The 18,108-nt window shown below is 36.9% G+C and overlaps 1 pseudogene; it reads right to left on the minus strand.

Annotated features, from left to right (window-relative positions):
* Positions 1-430: 430 nt before the first annotated feature.
* LOC106145233 (ubiquitin-conjugating enzyme E2 variant 1-like) lies at positions 431-16,056 on the minus strand (annotated as a pseudogene).
* Between the last annotated feature and the right edge of the window lie 2,052 nt (positions 16,057-18,108).

The following is an 18,108-nucleotide window of genomic DNA, read 5'->3' on the forward strand; positions in this document are numbered from 1 at the left end:
TCTTCTTCTTCTTTTTGTTATAGAACAATGGACTCCAAATTAGTATCACAGTATGTTAAGATAAATTGCCTTTGGGGGCTGGGGATGTGGCTCAAGCGGTAGCGCGCTCGCCTAGCATGCGTGCGGCCCGGGTTCGATCCTCAGCAGCACCACATACCAACAAAGATGTTGTGTCCGCCAAGAACTAAGAAAAAAATAAATAAATGTTAAAATTCTCTCTCTCTCTCTCTCTCTCTCTCTCTGTCCCCCTCTGTCTCTCACTCTCTCTTTAAAAAAAAAAAAAAAAAAAAAAAGATAAATTGCCTTTGAAAGGAAGCTTCTTTGCCAGTACTTTGAGGTCTAAGAGATGTATCTAGAAAATGTACTACTGTGGAAAATGATGACTGCTTAAATTGAATGGTTGGGTAGGGCTTGTGGTTTTTCTTTTTGATTAATTGCTGTAACGCTGTCCTTCAGGAGGCTGGGGGAGTTTCGTATTTTCTCTAGACATCACTGAGTGCTGCAGCTCTTGCAGAACAACTTTGATGCAGTATCAATGCTGCCATTTTGCTAGCACCCATGTGGCTCTTGGGTCCACCATTCCATTAGAACTATTGACTTCTGTCTTCTTAATTTTGGTTACAAATCTTACAGAATGGGGTGCTGCTGGGTATTTAGGCTCACATTTTATTTTAAAGCTACATATTTGGGTTTCATAAATTGTCTGAGCGTATTATGGCTGCCATCTTGTGTTGCTGTCGTCACTCAAAGGCCCTCCTCTACCTCTTTTTATGGGGCTTCAGTTGCATGTCACTGCAACTGACTCCAATGAGGTCACCCTTGACATCTGTTATGGTTTGGATCTGGAATGTTCCCCAAGGTCTCATGTGTTGAATGCTTTGTGCTCAGTACTGCAGGGTTCAGAGGTGGGTCCATAGGAAGTGGATTCATAGCGGTAAGGACATCTGGGAGGTGGTAAAAACTAGGAGGTAGGACCTATTGAAGGGAGTGGGTCCTTGGGGATGTGCACTTAGCAACTATATCTTCTCCCCTGTCCTCCTACCCCCACCCCCATGATTTCTGGCTGCCCTGAAGTGAGCCCCTCTGCTTCACTATACCTCCTCCACCTTGATATTCTGCCTCACCACAGCCTGTAGTAATGGAGCTAGCTGACCATGGACAGAAACCTCAGAAACTATGGGCTACAATAAATCTTTCCTCCTTTAAGTTATTTTTTCTCAGGTATATTGTCCCAGAAATGGAAAGTTGACTAACAACCTCCAGAGGCTTGGGTAATGGTCCCTTTACTGTTCACTTCCTGTTTGGCCTTTCAGTTCAGTTGACATGCCTGCCCACTTCCTCCTTGTAACCCTCTCTGGTTTTGTCCCTGACCACTCCTTTTCCATCTCCTCTGCCGGCATTTCTCTCTTTGTTTTCTCTCTTTGTTGGTGTCCTCAGGGTTCATTCCTGGCCACTTCTTTACTTTTTTATTTTACTTCTCCTTTATCAGACCATTGATTCCCAAGGTTTTCCTCAAGCCCTAATAACATCTCTTCTGCATGTGAGGGTCTCTAACTCTGACCGCTAAGCTTTTATCCTGGTGTCCCAGTGTTTGGGATATGACCTCTTCCCTCCACCACAACAATGGCTCTCCTGCCTATTAAACAAATTAGGGTTTGTCTTGAGACATGACTTTGGAAACCGAGTTAATAAAACATTATTTGAAAAGACTATTACTCATCATCAAATGATCAATTATTTTATGATTTCAGCAAAGGAAAGGTTATTTCCTACCACATATAGCCAAAAGCACTGCTGTTAGTTTTAGTTTCCAGCTTTCTGGCTCTAAATTTAAAAGTGAACTTAAGTCAACCGAAGTGCAAATTCTTCGTGTGTGGCCTGGCCTCCCTCTTCCCCTAATTTTGCAGTTGGAAACACCTTAAAAGGAAAAAAAAATAACTCCCCTTTGGGCAAAGTGAAGCAAAAATGTAAACTGCTTCTATGCTATCTTGAACAAATGTACATTTCCTGTCATTATACTTCATGGTTCAGAGTGGGCTCTTGAGAGAGAATGGGGAAACAAAATAGAAAAATATCCAAGCACATGCACAAAACCGTACAGATACAAGAGAAAGCTGCAATGAGAGCCTACTGGGGGGAAGAAAAATTAAACTTAGGTCTCGTGCCAGCTGAATTTTTAGCATCTCTAAGAATAGGAGGGTAAGAGTAAAAAAATAGACTTTCTTCATCACGCTTCCCAGGCTGTAGGAATTCAGGCCGCTGCTTACTTCCTTTTCTTTGAACAACTGGTTCAATCCTTCACTTGGTCTAACTTCTCCCATCTAGAAGATTCTTGACTTGCTTCTTCAGTGAATTTTTTCTTCATGTATCACAATACAATTACCACTGCCCTGTCTCGGGAACACTCTCAAAGCCAATGGGGATTCATCCATTCCGCATCTTCCTACCACAAAGCTTAGTTAATATTCTAGAAACTCCTACGGAAGTGCCCATACAGAGCAACTGTAAACACATTGTAGAATAGCTATTGTTAGAGATCACCATGAGATTGATAGAAGTTTCTGGAAGAAGAAGTAGAAAGAACAGTGCCATGGAATTTAGCATTGCCGGGGAAAGAGGGATTCATGTAGGTTTTTAAAATTCTGGTTTTGCAGTTGGGGGTGAATACACCTCAGTGGTAGAACACTTGCCTAGGATGCTGGAGGCCCTGGGTTCCCTACAAAGTGCCATGTAAAAAAGAAAAATAAATAAATTTTATTTTTTATGCCGTCTTCTGGAAAATATCTATATTATACCTATTTTCCAATTGTGGTGGTGGGTTTGGGGATGAAGAAGTGAAAGAGAGGGTGCTTAAGGAAGATCATACAACATGAGATTCATTGCCTAGGAAACAGCTGGACACATCAGTTGAAATTCGTCATTCAAGTTTCATATTTTACAGACACAATCTGTGATATATTATGGCCTTTATGTATATGCAAAGGTTTATGAATATATCATAGAAGGATAAAATCCCCTTCTCCCTGCTGGTGAAGACTTTTGCAAAGGATCAGGTGGTGTAAAGAAAGGAGTTAAACAATAAAAGCCTAAGGGATATGGTATTAAATTCCTCTGCAGAGCAAAGCGTGCAAAGCCTGCCCAATCAGAAAATAGAGAAATGAATAAAGATCAAGGATTGGTAAATAAACTGCTGTAATAAACAAACAAGTAAACAGCAGGTAAAAAATGAGGTAAGAGGAAGTGAGATTGCATCTGAGCTCCAGTCATTTGAAAGAAAGGGTCAAACTATTCTTAAGGCGATGATTTGATGAGAGATTTGAACATGCATAAGAATACTAATTTAATGGAGCGTAGAGTCTTATAAGAAGGGTAAAGCAAGGTGGAAGTCAGACCCTTTCTCTAATTTCTCCTTTTTCTTTTTTTGAGTTATAATTTATATGCCATAAGTTCACATGTATAAAGTACACAAGTTCGTGGCTTTTAGTATATTTACAGAGTTGTGCAACAATCACCATCTAATTTTAGAGTATTTTTAATCATCCCCAAAGAAGCGTCAGTACTAATTAACATTCCTTCCTCATTATCTTTCTTCCCTGCCCTGACAACCATCAACGTATTTTCTGTCTCCATGCATTCGACTATTTCTGGGAATTTCATATAAATGGAATCATACAACATATGGTCTTGTATGATTCTCACGAGGTACAAAGTTTATAAGGTTCTTTCATGTTATTGAATGTATCAGTACTTCATTCTTTTTATGGTCAAATATTCATTGTGTAGACCACATTTTAGTTATCTTCTCATTAATTTATGGACTTTTAAGTTTTTTTCCCCCAAACTTTTCAACTATTATGAATGATGCAGCTATGAGCATTCATGTACTGTTTTTTGCATGAAATAAGTTTTTTATTCTCTGGGGTAGATACCCAGAAGTGGAATTTGGGGGTTGTATGCTAACTCTAACATTTTGAGAAAGAGCCAAACTGTTTTTGAGAGTAACTGCAGAAATTTACATTTCTTTTTTTAATTATTTTTTTGTTTATATATGACAGCAGAATTATTACACATATAGAGCACAATTTTTCATATCTCTGGTTGTATACAAAGTATATCCACACCAATTAATATCTTGAGAAGATAATGTTAAGTGAAGTTAGCCAATCCCAAAAAACCAAATGCTGAATGTTTTCTCTGATATAAGGAGGCTGATTCATAGTGGGGTAGAAAGGGGGAGCTTGGGAGGAATAGACGAACTCTAGATAGGGCAGAGGGGTGGGAAGGGAAGGGAGGGGGCATGGGGCTAAAAATGATGGTGGAATGTGATGAACATTATTATCCAAAGAAATTTACATTTCTACCAGCAATGTATGAGATTTCCAATTTCTCCGCATCTTCATCCACACTTGCTGTTGTCTTTTTATTTAGCCATCATGGTGTGTGTGAGGTGATATCTCATTGTGATCTTGATTAGCATTTCCCTAATGACCCAAAGAAGTTAAGCATTTTTCAGATTCTTATTGTCCACTTTTTCTGTCTCTCTGGCCTCTCTTCCTTGTTTTCCAATCTTCCATTTTCCCCTCTCTTCAAAAATGTGGCACAAAACCCTGATAGACAGGAACTGCATTGCAAGGCCGTGTGTGTGTGTGTGTGTGTGTGTGTGTGTGTGTGTGTGTGCGCTGTAGTTAAAACAGAGTTTCAGTGAAACTCAAGGACAAGTTCATTAATGTGGATTGTGAACCCTAAAAGTCCAAACTTTGGCTTAATTCAAGCCAACAGATCTTTATTCAGTGCTTTGTTTAGATAAGTGGACTGTGATGGATTTTTGAGTATCACACTTGAAATCTACCAGACAATACAAGTTAAGTCCATCAATAAGTTTAAAATAAGGACACAATAGATAAATAATGGGAAAAAGGTGGTAGAATGCTATCTATAGTGGAATTGGAAATGTGCATACGCTTTGACTCAGCAATCCACTATTAGAAATCTATCCCAAGGACATAGCTACACGGTTTCACAATTAGATCCAGAGATATTCACCTAAGGCTTATTTGTAATTATATGGAAAAAAACCCAAGTAGTTCAATAGTTACATAAATTATATCTAGACAATAATTAGGCATTTGTTTAAAACTCTGGGCAAATATAATATGCAGAAAGTATAAGAAGTCTCCAGAGGCCATATCAAAGGAAATAAAAACCAGAGTGGTATTATGGGGGCTGGTGCAGCAGCTTGCCTGGGGGACCAGGTCAGGGAGGGGTTGCCAGTTTCAGTAACCTAGGGACTTAGGTTTTAACACATGGGGACAGGGGACAAGAACTAGGTTCTACTGAAGGTAACCAAGTCCCCAGCTTCTTGTAGGACTATAACCTCCGAGGGAGGAGGATTGGGATGACTTACATTCATCAGTGAAGATGACACAGAACTTTGTTTGTTTTAGTTTAGTCTCTGGGTGGTGGAAAAAAGGCATTTATTTTGAGAATTTGTAATCAGGGACTTATAACTCTTGTAGATATAGGGCCCAAATTATACTAACTGAGTTCAAGAGAATCCCAAGGTAGGAAATTAAAAAAAAAAAAAAAATTGTCTCCTGGCCAGAGGTCATAAGGCACTTGGCAGAAAAGCAGCCCTCTCTGGGAGAACAAGGCAGCCCTGCAGACTGCCCAGGCCACTGGCCTATCATGTCCCCTAACGAGGAGCACAGGATCCACAAGTCAAATCACTCTTCTATTTTACAGATTTTTTTCCCCCTATAAGAATCTTAATTTTGCCAGTCTAAAACAACGAAAAGATCCAAGTTTGTTCTTATCACTTAGATCATTAAATGTTCCTTGTTGGCAGCCTGGAAATCCTGCTTTGGTTAAAGTTTAAAATCGTGACAATTGTATGTCAGGGTGGGTTATTTCTTCATGGAAGTAAATGGGTTCTGTTAATATGCTGAATAATAACATGCTAAATTAACCTTCAAATCAGGAAACAGGTTGATTTTTAAATTTTCCTGCTGTTTTATCCACTGTTGGCATTTTGAGATTTAGCTAGTACTTATAGGTATTTCATTTTTTAAAAAATCTTCTTTCATCATGGTCATCTCTAATTAATTTCACAAGAGTTTGGTTTTGTAATTCCAGCCACTGTATCTATGATTCTTTGCTCTGTAGCTTCTGCACAATTTTTTACTAGCTCCATCAATATTTCAGTTCTTTAGTGTTTACAAATGTTGCACATTCTTTAGACACATTCTGCTTTAACAGTTGTTACTTATTCTTTTTGAGGGGGTGGGTTACTGGGAATTGAACTCAGGGGCACTCGACCATTGAGCCTTTAAAAGAGTTCCATCTCATTCGTGTCTTCTAAAAATATATCGTTCTTACTATTATTTTGATGGGACTACTACTACTTTGAAATTTTCTTTTCTAGTTTTCTCTTGACTTGACCATGATGGTATAATATATTGATGGAAATTCAATTTTTAAAAACTCATCTGGCTGGGAGTTTTTTGTTATTTCATATTATTCCACCTTTACATTTTAGTTTAAGCTTTAAGTTGGTTGTCTAGATTGTAACAGGGGAGTGTGAAACAGATAAAATTGTGTCTTATGAGAAAGTCTTTTTAAGGTCCTGGAGAGTAATTGAAAAAGACAACACCCAGAAAGGCCAATAGGCTGCCCTCAAATATTGGGATAATGGGGAAAGAGAGAGAATAAACAAGGAAGGAGTTCCTAGCTTTAATATGCAGAAAAATTAATTAGAACCATGGAACAACTAGATAGAAAAAATTGCAGATGAGGTACAAATTTTTGTCAGCAGGGTTTGAAGACTCAGGCACAGACTCCAAGTATAGACCCAAGATATTGTTCTCATTTAGACCTGGAGATGACATTCCTTACTAGGAATAAAAATAAACATGTGAATTATTATATACACAGTTCTCTTAATATTTAGTTGATTTAATCATGATATGAAGTTTGGAAATAGAATGCCAATCATTTCTGACCCTTACCTTTAGGAGAAGAGGTTTTTCGTGTGTGTGTGTGTGTGTGTGTGTGTGTGTGTGTGTGTGTGTGTATAACATTCTTTTTATAATGCAAATGTTCTTAACTTTGATGAATCATGTATGGGAAATATGAGGAAGCACTTTGAACAAGTAGATGTTATTTCCCTTTACTCTTTTGAATAGTCATTAAAGTATAAAAGTTTGTAAATACAAATAGTATCTTGTCTCCAATAAAGATAAATTCACCTATAATGCCTTATTAATACATGCATGGATATGATCAGTTCTTTCCTTTTTCAAGTTTGAAAGAAACTTATTGTTTCTAAAAAAAGGTGTTTTTTTTTTTTAATAGAAAGAAGAACCATTGTAAGAAAACAAAACAAAACAGAAATTAAAATAGCAAAGCCCTGATGTCAATTGTCCCACAGATCCACAATGGGGCACTATTGAGTTTTGCAAGTTGCCCTTTCCAAGGGCAGAAAGGGAGCCCTGATACTAACGATCACCTCAAAGACAATACTTCAGTTTCTCATATATGAATTATTTCATTATTTAATATGCATTTTTCTTTAACAAGTCCTCACTAAAGAGCTGAGTATGTACTGAATATTCTCACTTTTAAAATGCCACAATCACCTATTGAATGGTATCATTAGGCCCGATTACTTTGGAGATGTGAATAAGCATAGGGAAAAAAATTAAAATATGCAAATGGTATAAACATTAGAAATTCTCTTCTAAGTTTTGCACTTGTGAACGTGGAAAGAATTATTTGGGTATTAGATTATTTTTAGGTAATCCAAATTCTCTAAAGTTCCATCAATTTGTAGTCCTTTCAAATATGCTTTGCATCAAGATTAGTTGGAGATGATGTGATACATCGTAACCAAAGAGTTTGGCTAATTTAGTGAAAACAGTAAGCAAGATTGCTTGGCATAGGATATGTAGTCCAAATAACTAATTTATTGGTTCTACTTTCTTTTATAGTTATTCTTAAAAATCATTGGCGAATTTATGAATGTATTTAGATACGTAATTTTTCTTATGTTTTTGTTTCCTTTTAGGTGTAATAGCTGTTCCACAAAAAAGCAATTTTGAAAAGAGGGAAAATGAATGTGTTATGTAAAACAAATTTTCATTCCTATATTTTGCTTCAGAGAGGGGAGGTATGTACTTTGGTGGCATCTTGTTCTATTCATCTTTGCTTGTTAGTAAAACCACCCATCTAATAATGAACTCATTGGGGATATATATGCACATCCAGTTAGGGGAGAGAACAAATGGAAATGCACCATCATAAGAGAAAGTGTAGACATTTCATAAGTCCTCTCCCTATGACATCCAATCTCACCATCCATAAGTCCTCATTAGTATTTTCCATGATACTTAGTAGGTCTGAGAGGTAAGAACACAAGGTCAAGGTGTGGCTAAACTGATCAATGGAATTTCCAGTGAGTTAATGTAACAGGCAAGTTTGATGAGTGGAAATAACAGAATATATCCTAGTTAGTTTAAGCAAGACATGGATTTTTAGAGAATATTGAGAATCTCACAGAGTCTCTGGAAGAACCAGAGACTCAGCAACAAGTCCATGTCCCATTGTACCAGAAAAAACTCCACAGCAAGGGTTGCCCCACCTCTAACACTATGGCTCCCATGCTGTGTGCAGCTTGCACTGATGATACTTCGGCCTGGACCTCAGAAGTTATTCTTGCTTCAAAAAGCTCAACATCTATCTCAAGGCCACAGTTGAGGAAGTCAATGCCTTCAGTTTTCCCTTATCAACTGAAACTCTACATGAGTGTGTCAGTTTGGTGTACCCCTGTGTCTGCTTCCATGCCTCAAGTCTAGCTGAGAAATTTAGTTCTGACTTTCATTTTAGGGAGGAAGGCTTATTATTATTATTGTCATCATCATCATCATTATTATTTTGATTGCCCAAAATATACAAACGGTATTCAGAAGATAATGAGCAACTATGAATATAACAGAAGTCTTCTACAATCTATCTATTCAGGTGAAGGGAAAAAGCTATTTAAACAAAACAAGTTAACTGCCTTTGAGGAATATGAAGTTGTTCAAAACTGATGAAAAAAAAACTGAAACAGTAATGAAAATTTCGCTGAAATTTTAAGAACTTTTATTTTACTGGGAACATAATAACAGTTAATGTTTACCAAGCACTGCACAAAGGCCCTTGTATATATCTTCTTGGAGAATCTTTATCACATCCTTGGGATGTAGTTGCTCTTCTCATCCTACAGGCTCTGGAAACTTAGACAATCTCCACCAAGGTCACATAGCTGCACTGCATTCAGACCAAATTCACCTGGTCACATACTCCATAATCTTAACCAGCATACCAACATTTTCCTACAGAGCACGCAACCATTTGAAGAGATATGATCTGTTCACTCTAAGTGTTCTACTGAGATTGCTTGGATGAAAGTAGAGTGTTATAAATGGTGTTATTAGTATTCACAAGCATTTTTTCAAGCATAAGCATTTTAAATGTCTGTTGCTAAATCTTTTCTAGTGGAACACTTCTCTCATGCATTTATCCAGTGTCCACTCCTTTCCCATCTAGCCAACTTGCTCTGCATACGTTTAGTGAGAAGATATTCAATTACTGTGTTCTGTGTCTGGTTTTTAAAATCTATCCTCATTTTGGGTCCAAGTCAAGTCTCAGTTCCTCTCAGAAGGCCCTTCTGCTTCTCCAAGTTTTTAAAAATGTTTTTTATTAGTCTATTATAGTTATACGTCATAGTGGGATTCATTTTGACATAAACATACATGCATGGAACATAACTTGCTCCATTTCAGTTCCCAGTACTTCCACTTTCCCTCCCTTCCTCCACTCTAATGATATTTCTTGTATTTATTTATTTATTATTTTTAAATTGATGCTTTATAGATATACAGAAAAGCAGAATTGCTGTGGTCTATTTATAAATGTACTTAGCATAATTTGTCAATTTTATTTCAAAGTTCCTTCCTTTCCTCATTCTTCCTCCCTCCCCTTTGATTCTCTTGCTCTTTAGATTTCACTTCTATTTTCATGGGATCCTCCACCTTTTCCCCCTTATTTTTCTCTATCATGTATATATGCAGAGCAGGATAAATGTCATATATATATATATATATATATATATATATATATATATATATATAAAATTTTCTTTATTCATCTGTTGACAAAGTACCTAGGCTGGTTCAATAACTTGGCTATTGTGAATTGTGCTGTTATAAACATTGAGGTGGCTGTATCATTATAGTATGATAATTTTAGTTCATTTGGATAAATACCAAAAAATAGGATAGTTGGGTCATATGGTGGTTCCATTCCCAGTTTTTTGAGGAATCTCCATACTGCTTACCAAATTGGTTGTGCTAATTTGTGAATTTGTGGTCCTGCCAGCAATATATGAGAGTAATCCCCCCCCCACATCCTTGCCAGCATGTATTTGTATTCTTAGTGATTGCCGTTATAATTGGAGTGAGAGGAAATCTCGGTGTAGTTTTGGTTTATTTAGCTTCTTCAGTGTTTTTAACATGAATGGGTGTGGATTTTGTCAAAGGCTTTTTCTGCATCTATTGGGAGGATTATATGATTCTTGTCCTTACTTCTATTTATGTGGTGAATTACATTTATTTATTTGCATATGTCAAAACAACTTGCATCCCTGAGACGAAATTCACTTGATTATGATGTATTATCTTCTTAGTGTGTTTTGCTAATATTTTATTAAGGATGTTGGCATCTAAGTTCATCAGGGATATTGGTCTATGGTTTTCTTACCTTGATACGTCTGTCTGATTTTGGTGTTTGGGTTATACCGGCTTCATAGAATGAATTTGGGAGTGTTCTTTCAATTTCTATTTCATAGAATAATTTGAGGAAGAATGACATTAGATCTTTTTAAAGGTCTGGAAAAACTTGGCTGAGAATCCATCTCATCCTGGACTCCTGTTTGTTGAAAGAAGGCTTTTAAGTGCTGTTTTAATATAATTGCTTGGTATTGGTCTGTTTAGGTTTTCTATATCCTCATGATTCAATTTGGATAGGTCATATGTGTCTAGAAATTTGTCAATGTCTTCTAGATTTTTTAGTTTATTGGAGTATAAGTTTACAAAATAGTTTCTAATGATCCTTTGGATTTTAGAACTTTTTCTGCAGTTATATCTCCTTTTTCATCTCTAATTTTATTGATTTGGGTCTTTGTTTTGGTTAATTTAGCTATGGGTTTATAAATCTTGTTTATCTTTTCAAAGAACAAACTTTCTTGTATTGATTCTTTGTATTTTTTTACTTTCAATTTCATTAATTTTGGCTCTGATTTTAATTATTTCCTGTTTTCTATTGATTTTGGAATTAGTGTGTCTTTTCTTTTCTAGAGAGCCTTGAAGTAGAACATGTGATTGTTTATTTGGGATCTTTTTATTTTTTAATCAGTGACTCCATGCTATACATTTTCCCTTAGAAGTGCCTTCATAATGTCTCAGAGTTTTTGATAGGTTGTATCTCTGTTCTCATTTCTTTCATTTTGATTTCTCCACTGATTTCTTCTATGATCCATTCCTCTTTATAAAGTGTATTATTTAATCTCTAGCAGCTCAAATTATTTCTGTTTTTCGTCTTGTTATTGATTTCTAATTTCATTGTGATTTGATAAAGATGTAAGGAACTATTTCTATTTTTGCATTTGCTAAGACTTGCTTTGTGTCCTAAGGTATGTTGTATTTTATAGGTTTCATGTGCAGCTGAGAAGAAAGCAAATTTGGTTGTTGGTGAATGAATTGTTCTTCAGATCTCTGTTAGGTCCATTTTATTAACAGCATCTTTTAGTTCCCAAGAGTCTTTACTTAGTTTGTGTCTGGATGTCTTATTTATTGGTGAGAGGGATATGTTGAAATCACTCAGCATTACTGTATTGGGGTCTATTTGATTCTTCATATTAAGTAGGATTTGTTTTATATACATAGATGCACTGATATTAAGGGCATAAATATTTACAATTATTATATCTTACTGTTGGATGATTCCCTTAACTAGTATGAAGTGACTTTCTTTGTCTCTTCTAATTAATTTTGGCTCGAAGTCTACTTTGTCACATATGAGAGTAGCTACTGCTTGCTTTCATTTCCATTTGGATGGTATATCTTTTTTCCATTTTTTCATCTTCAGCTAGTGAATTTCTTTGCCTCTAAGTTGAGTCTCTTGCAAACAACATATGTTTGGGTTTTGTTTTTATTCCATTTTACAATCTATATTTTTTGATTGGTGAGCTTAGGCCATTTGTTATTATTTCCTAACTTTTAAAAAATATATTTGTAATGCTTAATTCAGACTTAATTTTCTTTTTGTTGACTATTCTTTAAGAGAGAATCATACATATGCTGGCTTTGATATTTATTTTTTATTTCTTTTATGTGAAACATTTATTGAGTATATTTTGTAGTGCTGGCTTACTGGTTATAAATTCTTTTAGTTTCTACTTATAATGGAAACTTTTAATTTTATCTTTAATTCTGAAGGATAATTTTGCTGGAGATAGCAATTTTGGTTGGCACTCGTTATATTTCAGAGCTCAGTATATATTATTCCAAGCCATCCTAGCTTTTAAGGTATATTCTAAGAAATCAATAGAAATTCTAACTGGCTTACCTATAAATGTGACTTGCTGTTTTTCTCTTGTAGCTTTTAGCATTCTATCCTTGTTCTTTATATGAGATATTTTAATTATAATGTGTTTTGGAGAGGATATTTTTTGAGCTTGTCCATTTGGGGTTCTAAATACATCTTGTGTTTGGATTTCCATCTCATTCCTAAGGTTTGGAAAATTTTCTGATATTATGTCACTGAAAAGTTTATGCATTCCTTTAGCTTGTATTTTGGTGGCTTCTTTTATGCCAATTATTTTTAGATTTGGTCTCTTAATGTTATCTCAGATTTCTTGAATATTCTGGTCATGGTCTCTTAATATCTTTCCTTTATTGTTGACTTATTTTCAAGATTATATATTTTAACTTAGGGTCTGAGAATCTGCTTTCAATGTTGTCTAATCTATTGGAGATTCTTTCAACTGAATTTTTAATTTGATTTATTGAGGCTTTCATTTCCAGGATTTGTTGGTTCTTTTTCAGAATCTATAAAAATGTTATTTCTCTTCCTGTGTATTCTCTTTTTTTTTAAGAGAGAGAGAGAGAGAGAGAGAGAGAGAGAGAGAGAATTTTTTAATATTTATTTTTTATTTTTCGGTGGACACAACATCTTTGTTTGTATGTGGTGCTGAGGATCGATCCCAGGCCGCACGCATGCCAGGAGAGTGTGCTACCACTTGAGTCACATCCCCAGCCCTTCTTGCGTATTCTCTATAGTTCATTCCTCAGATCATTTTGTCCATTGAACATTTAATTATCAATTTTCTAAATTCTTTTTCTGGCATTTCCTCTACTGTGTTGTCAATAGGGTCAGTTGTATTGTGAGCTATTTGGAGTGGCTCATTCCCTCAATTTTTCATATTGTTAACATTTCTACACATCTTCTAGGATGATTATCTCTTCTACTTTTATATAGGGGATTTTTAGTGAGCTTCTTTCTCTTTACTATGTGTCCTAGCTTGGGCAAATGTCTTGGTGTCAATATTTTCAATTTGAACTCTCTACTCTGTGCTGGCTCTAACACCACATTAGGACAAATACAAATCCCCAGTAATTACAGCCATTTCAGAACACTGACTTATATTAATAGATCTTAGAAAAACCTTATTAACAATACTCTCTAGCAGTCCACTAGTCTGAATAATAAATTTGAGTATTTTCTTGAATTGATTGAGAAATTAGATAATAAGGAAAGTACAATTGCTTTTAAATTATATTTGACTCTTAGAATAGGGCTTTTTCTACTATCTCAATTCTGGGATGCAGAGAAGTCAAGACACTATTTCCCCTCCACCATTTTCTCAGAATCAGTTTATTTATTTATGTTTCTTGCTGAAGCTTCTGAAATAAAAAGCTTTTTTCCTGGTTATTGTGTAGTTTGTTTACTCGCAGCTGTGACCCAAAGTGGTCAAACTTGTTAGGGGAGTCGGCATGCAGAGTTTCACTGTAAGGTTTCGCTCCCTTTTGGTCTAGAAGCTCTGGTTCAATTCTTTCTGGGAATCTCAGACCGTGAGTTGGGAGAAGGAGAGTGGAATGCATCAGCCTATCCTTCAACTCTTTCTGGGCTTGGGAGAGATGATTCAGGGGTCACCAGATTTGGTCTGAATTTAATTAGTCTCAGTTCCTCACTCTCAGTATCAGGCAGGCTTCTTATCCCAGAGCTCAGATTTCCTACTTCAAGTGAAAGAGTTCTTCACTCTTCTCAGCTTCACAGGTTTCATTTGCCAGTGCTAAATTGGCAAATTTTAAACAACTGTTAAAAATGGAGTCCATTAAGAGTAAAGATACTGAGTTAAGAAGGCAAAAGGAAGATTGGGATATTCAAAAGGTGAAAGTGGAGAAAATGGAAGTCAGGAAGCACATGAAGGCCCTAAAGAGGGAGGAAGTGAAGAAGTAGAAGTCAGAGAATGAAATATTTCACTATTGGAGGAGAGAAGAGTCAGAGTAATGAAACAACCAAAGAAACAGAGAAAAACAACACCAACCCCCAACATCAACAAGCAAACAAAAAGGCTTAAGAAATAAACAAAACAATCACGACTTCTTAGAAAAACAAAATGAAAGAGTAAAGATTAATAAAAGGAAATGATAAAATAAGAAAACAGAAACCCCAAACACGTGTGTATATGTATACATATGAACCCATCAACAAACATAGCCAGCACAACTAAAAAGTGAATAATAAAAGAAAGAAAAAAGAAAAATTCTTAATTAAAGATGCTTGAAATTTTCCACTGAGGTAGCTGAAGTTGAGTATTTACGCCCAGTTCCGGAGGGTCCTCCCATTCCTCACTTGGATTCTGTGCCTTTTAGAAGGAGCCAGGGCTGGGTGATATGAAAGCCACCCTTTTGTGATTTTCATCACTTGCCTGCTGGAGTGGGCTGGAGTGTTGCTGGTTGCAATACCTTTTAGCTTCTCTAGGCGATAGGACTGGAAGTTCCTTCTATGGGAATTCTGTCTCCGTGTCTTAGATTGATGCTGTTCCTGGTTGGAAGTGGTATAGAGATCTATTTGGGGAGTTTGGGCTGCTGGGGTTGAGCTCTAAATGAAACTTTGGACCTTTGTTCAATATCTACTCTAGAGCAATTAAATCCTCATACCCCTGAGGGCTCAGTAGATGTTGACCTTGGCTGGGCATCTGGGTTTCTAGCGTCTTCCCACAGTTCTGTTGTAGGGCGGGATGACAGACCTCTCTAAGTGGATGGTGCACAGCAGGTTTCCCACAGCTTCCTTCCTCCCCTGCCCACATATGAATTTCCAAGGCTCTATTCCCAAATATAATCATACCCCCCAGCCCCACCCCATCAATTCCCCCTGCTGATCGTTTGAACCACAGGGTTCAAAGGAGGAGCAGGTCTTGAAATCCCCCTGAATCTACTACTTTTCTATAACTGTTTTGGGATCGTGATTTGCCAGGTGCACTTTAGGTCATGCAGTGAGCACTGGCTGTGACAGAGTGGAAGTATTTGCTAAGGACTCTCCCGTTTCCATAGGAACCAGTTTCAGCATAAACTCCTCCAGCTGGACCTCCACCTCAGTTTTTCACATAGGAGTTGAGAAACAGAGCACTTTTTAAACACCAGCTGGCTGTGCAGTCTTTAAATCACCTGAATACAGACTGTCGCCTTCCACAGCTCTTTGTGTGCCAAATTTATCCATCCTGCTTCTCTTTCCCTTTGTGATACCCCTCCTTTTGCAGTGACCCAACCCCCTGGACACTGCTGGGCTCAGGTGTATTACTTGAGAGCCTCCTTTCACTACCCTGGAATCTCTGGGCTTCTCTAACCTCTGACAAATATTGATTTAAATTGGTTTTCTTGAGATACTTACCTTGTTATGAAGCAGTATTTTTGCTATTCCAGTTCCAAACAGGAGAGCCTCCTTCTGCTCCGCCATCTTGCAATCCCCTTCCATTTCTCTCAGTTTTGACTGATCTTCTGGAAACAAGATATTTATGAATGCAAGCAGCTTCCGGAGACAGTCTTACCTCGTACCCAGTAAGATGTACAATATCCTGGAAAGGAGATTGGCCTTGGATACCTACATCTAGGGAAGGTCCAATTCTTTGTCCTCCAGGCAACTTCTCCAAATGATAAATTCTTAAATATCTTTCTCCCGAGGTCTTTAAAAGTAATATGGCATTTTGGTGTTAGTTTAGACATGCCACCTTGAGTGCCATCATGGCACAGATCATCTGTCCGTTCCTCTGGAATGTCCTGGAACATAAGATGATGCCTTAGTTATCATTATACCCCAGAGAATGACAAATAACAGCCCCCAAAGAAATGGGGTTGCTACATTTATAGCTCTGGGGGCTGGAGTGGCTTGTGATCCCAGCCTCTCCATCACTGCTCTGCCTCTTCTTACCTAAGCACAGCGGAGCTTCTCCTTAAAGGTTACCATGAGCATTTACCAACCAGTAGAATGAGTAGAAAGAGAGCCCGAGTCATTTCTTTCAGGGACTTAAAAGCTAAAATGTTGGCACTTTTAAAGGATTAAGGCCACTTATTAACTGAACTTTTTTTGGAGTTAATATGTAGCTCATCTGTCTCTTGTTTTCACGCCATGTTTTGCTATCTTCTTTGAAGCTCAGGAAGCATGTCTGTCCGCAGCCAGGGACAGTCCTCCCGTTTTCTGTGATCTTGTAACTCTCACCTGAAGTGGCTTTGATATAACATTGACAGGTTTCTTCTGCACCCTGGTCATTTGAGCCCAAGATCAACTCATTTGCTACATTACCTCCTCCTTGCCTGTTGAGGGCTGTGTTTTCCATTTTGAAAAAGATTCCACTTATTGAAAAAACAAGGAATGACAGAACAGCTGATAGCCCTGGCTTCTGCCAGCCATCAAAGTGTTTTGTGTGGAGCCACTCTTGTGTTTTTATTTCTCCCCCTTTCATCCTCTTCTCTTTTGCTCCCTCATTTCTGTCCTTTAGTCCTTTTGGAATTACAAGGGATATTATGGCCAGATTTCAGTTTTTAGATGTGCACATTACTTTGAAGCTACATACTCAGAAGATATCTAAGCATGGAATCTTCTCCCTCTTTGATTTATTTGAAGTTCATTTAGGTTTGCTGCCTAATATTTCCCCTAGTCATAAAAGTAAAATTGATTAATTGGCAAATATTTAGAAGATACAGAAAAGTACTGAAAACAAAATAGAACAATTTGTATTTCCCTGAGAGGTCTTCATTTTACATTTTGGTGTGTGTGTATATGCATGTGCCCACATGCAAGTGTAAATGCATGACTCTTTGTGTGCGTGTGTGTGTGTGTGTGTGTGTGAGTGTGTGTGTGTGTGTGTGTGTTTAAATGGCAGCAAGTCGTAAGAATAATCTAAAAAGCCCTACTAACAATGTTTCCATTTATGTAACATAGATCAGATAGTGGGATGACATTTTTAAGTATTAATTTATGTTTTTCTCCTCACACTTCCTTTTACCCCTAAAATCTTCCTCCAGATGGGTCAGGAGATAGGAGGCTCCTTTGCTTCAAGGCATGTTGTCATAGTGGGACCAGATAACAAAGGCTGCCAACTCCAGATTTTTAAATTCTAAAAAACTAGAATTCAGGTATGAGACTGAGGGGGTCAGGAGTAAAAAAGGTGATAAATTCAATTTTCCCCAATACATTTTCTACCACAAATATGAGGAAATATGGCAAAAAGTTATGGTAGGAAACATAACAAAAGAAAGAGAACAATTACCATAGTGGCAATAATAAAAAATTGTCAAGTAACAAACTTCAAAAGAAATGAACAGGATTAACCTGCAGAAAATTAGCATACATACAACTCTGTGGAGGGTCAGAAATGAAGATGGGAATAAATGTAGAGACATGCCTTGTTTTGGAGTGATAGGAAGACTTAATGTTGTAAAGATGCCAATTCTCCTTAAATTAATTTGTGAAATTCATACAATCCTAATTAAGATCCCATCTGGGAAAAAA

The sequence above is a fragment of the Ictidomys tridecemlineatus genome, chromosome 12, assembly GCF_052094955.1.
Source record: "Ictidomys tridecemlineatus isolate mIctTri1 chromosome 12, mIctTri1.hap1, whole genome shotgun sequence".
Taxonomy (NCBI): Eukaryota; Metazoa; Chordata; class Mammalia; order Rodentia; family Sciuridae; genus Ictidomys; species Ictidomys tridecemlineatus.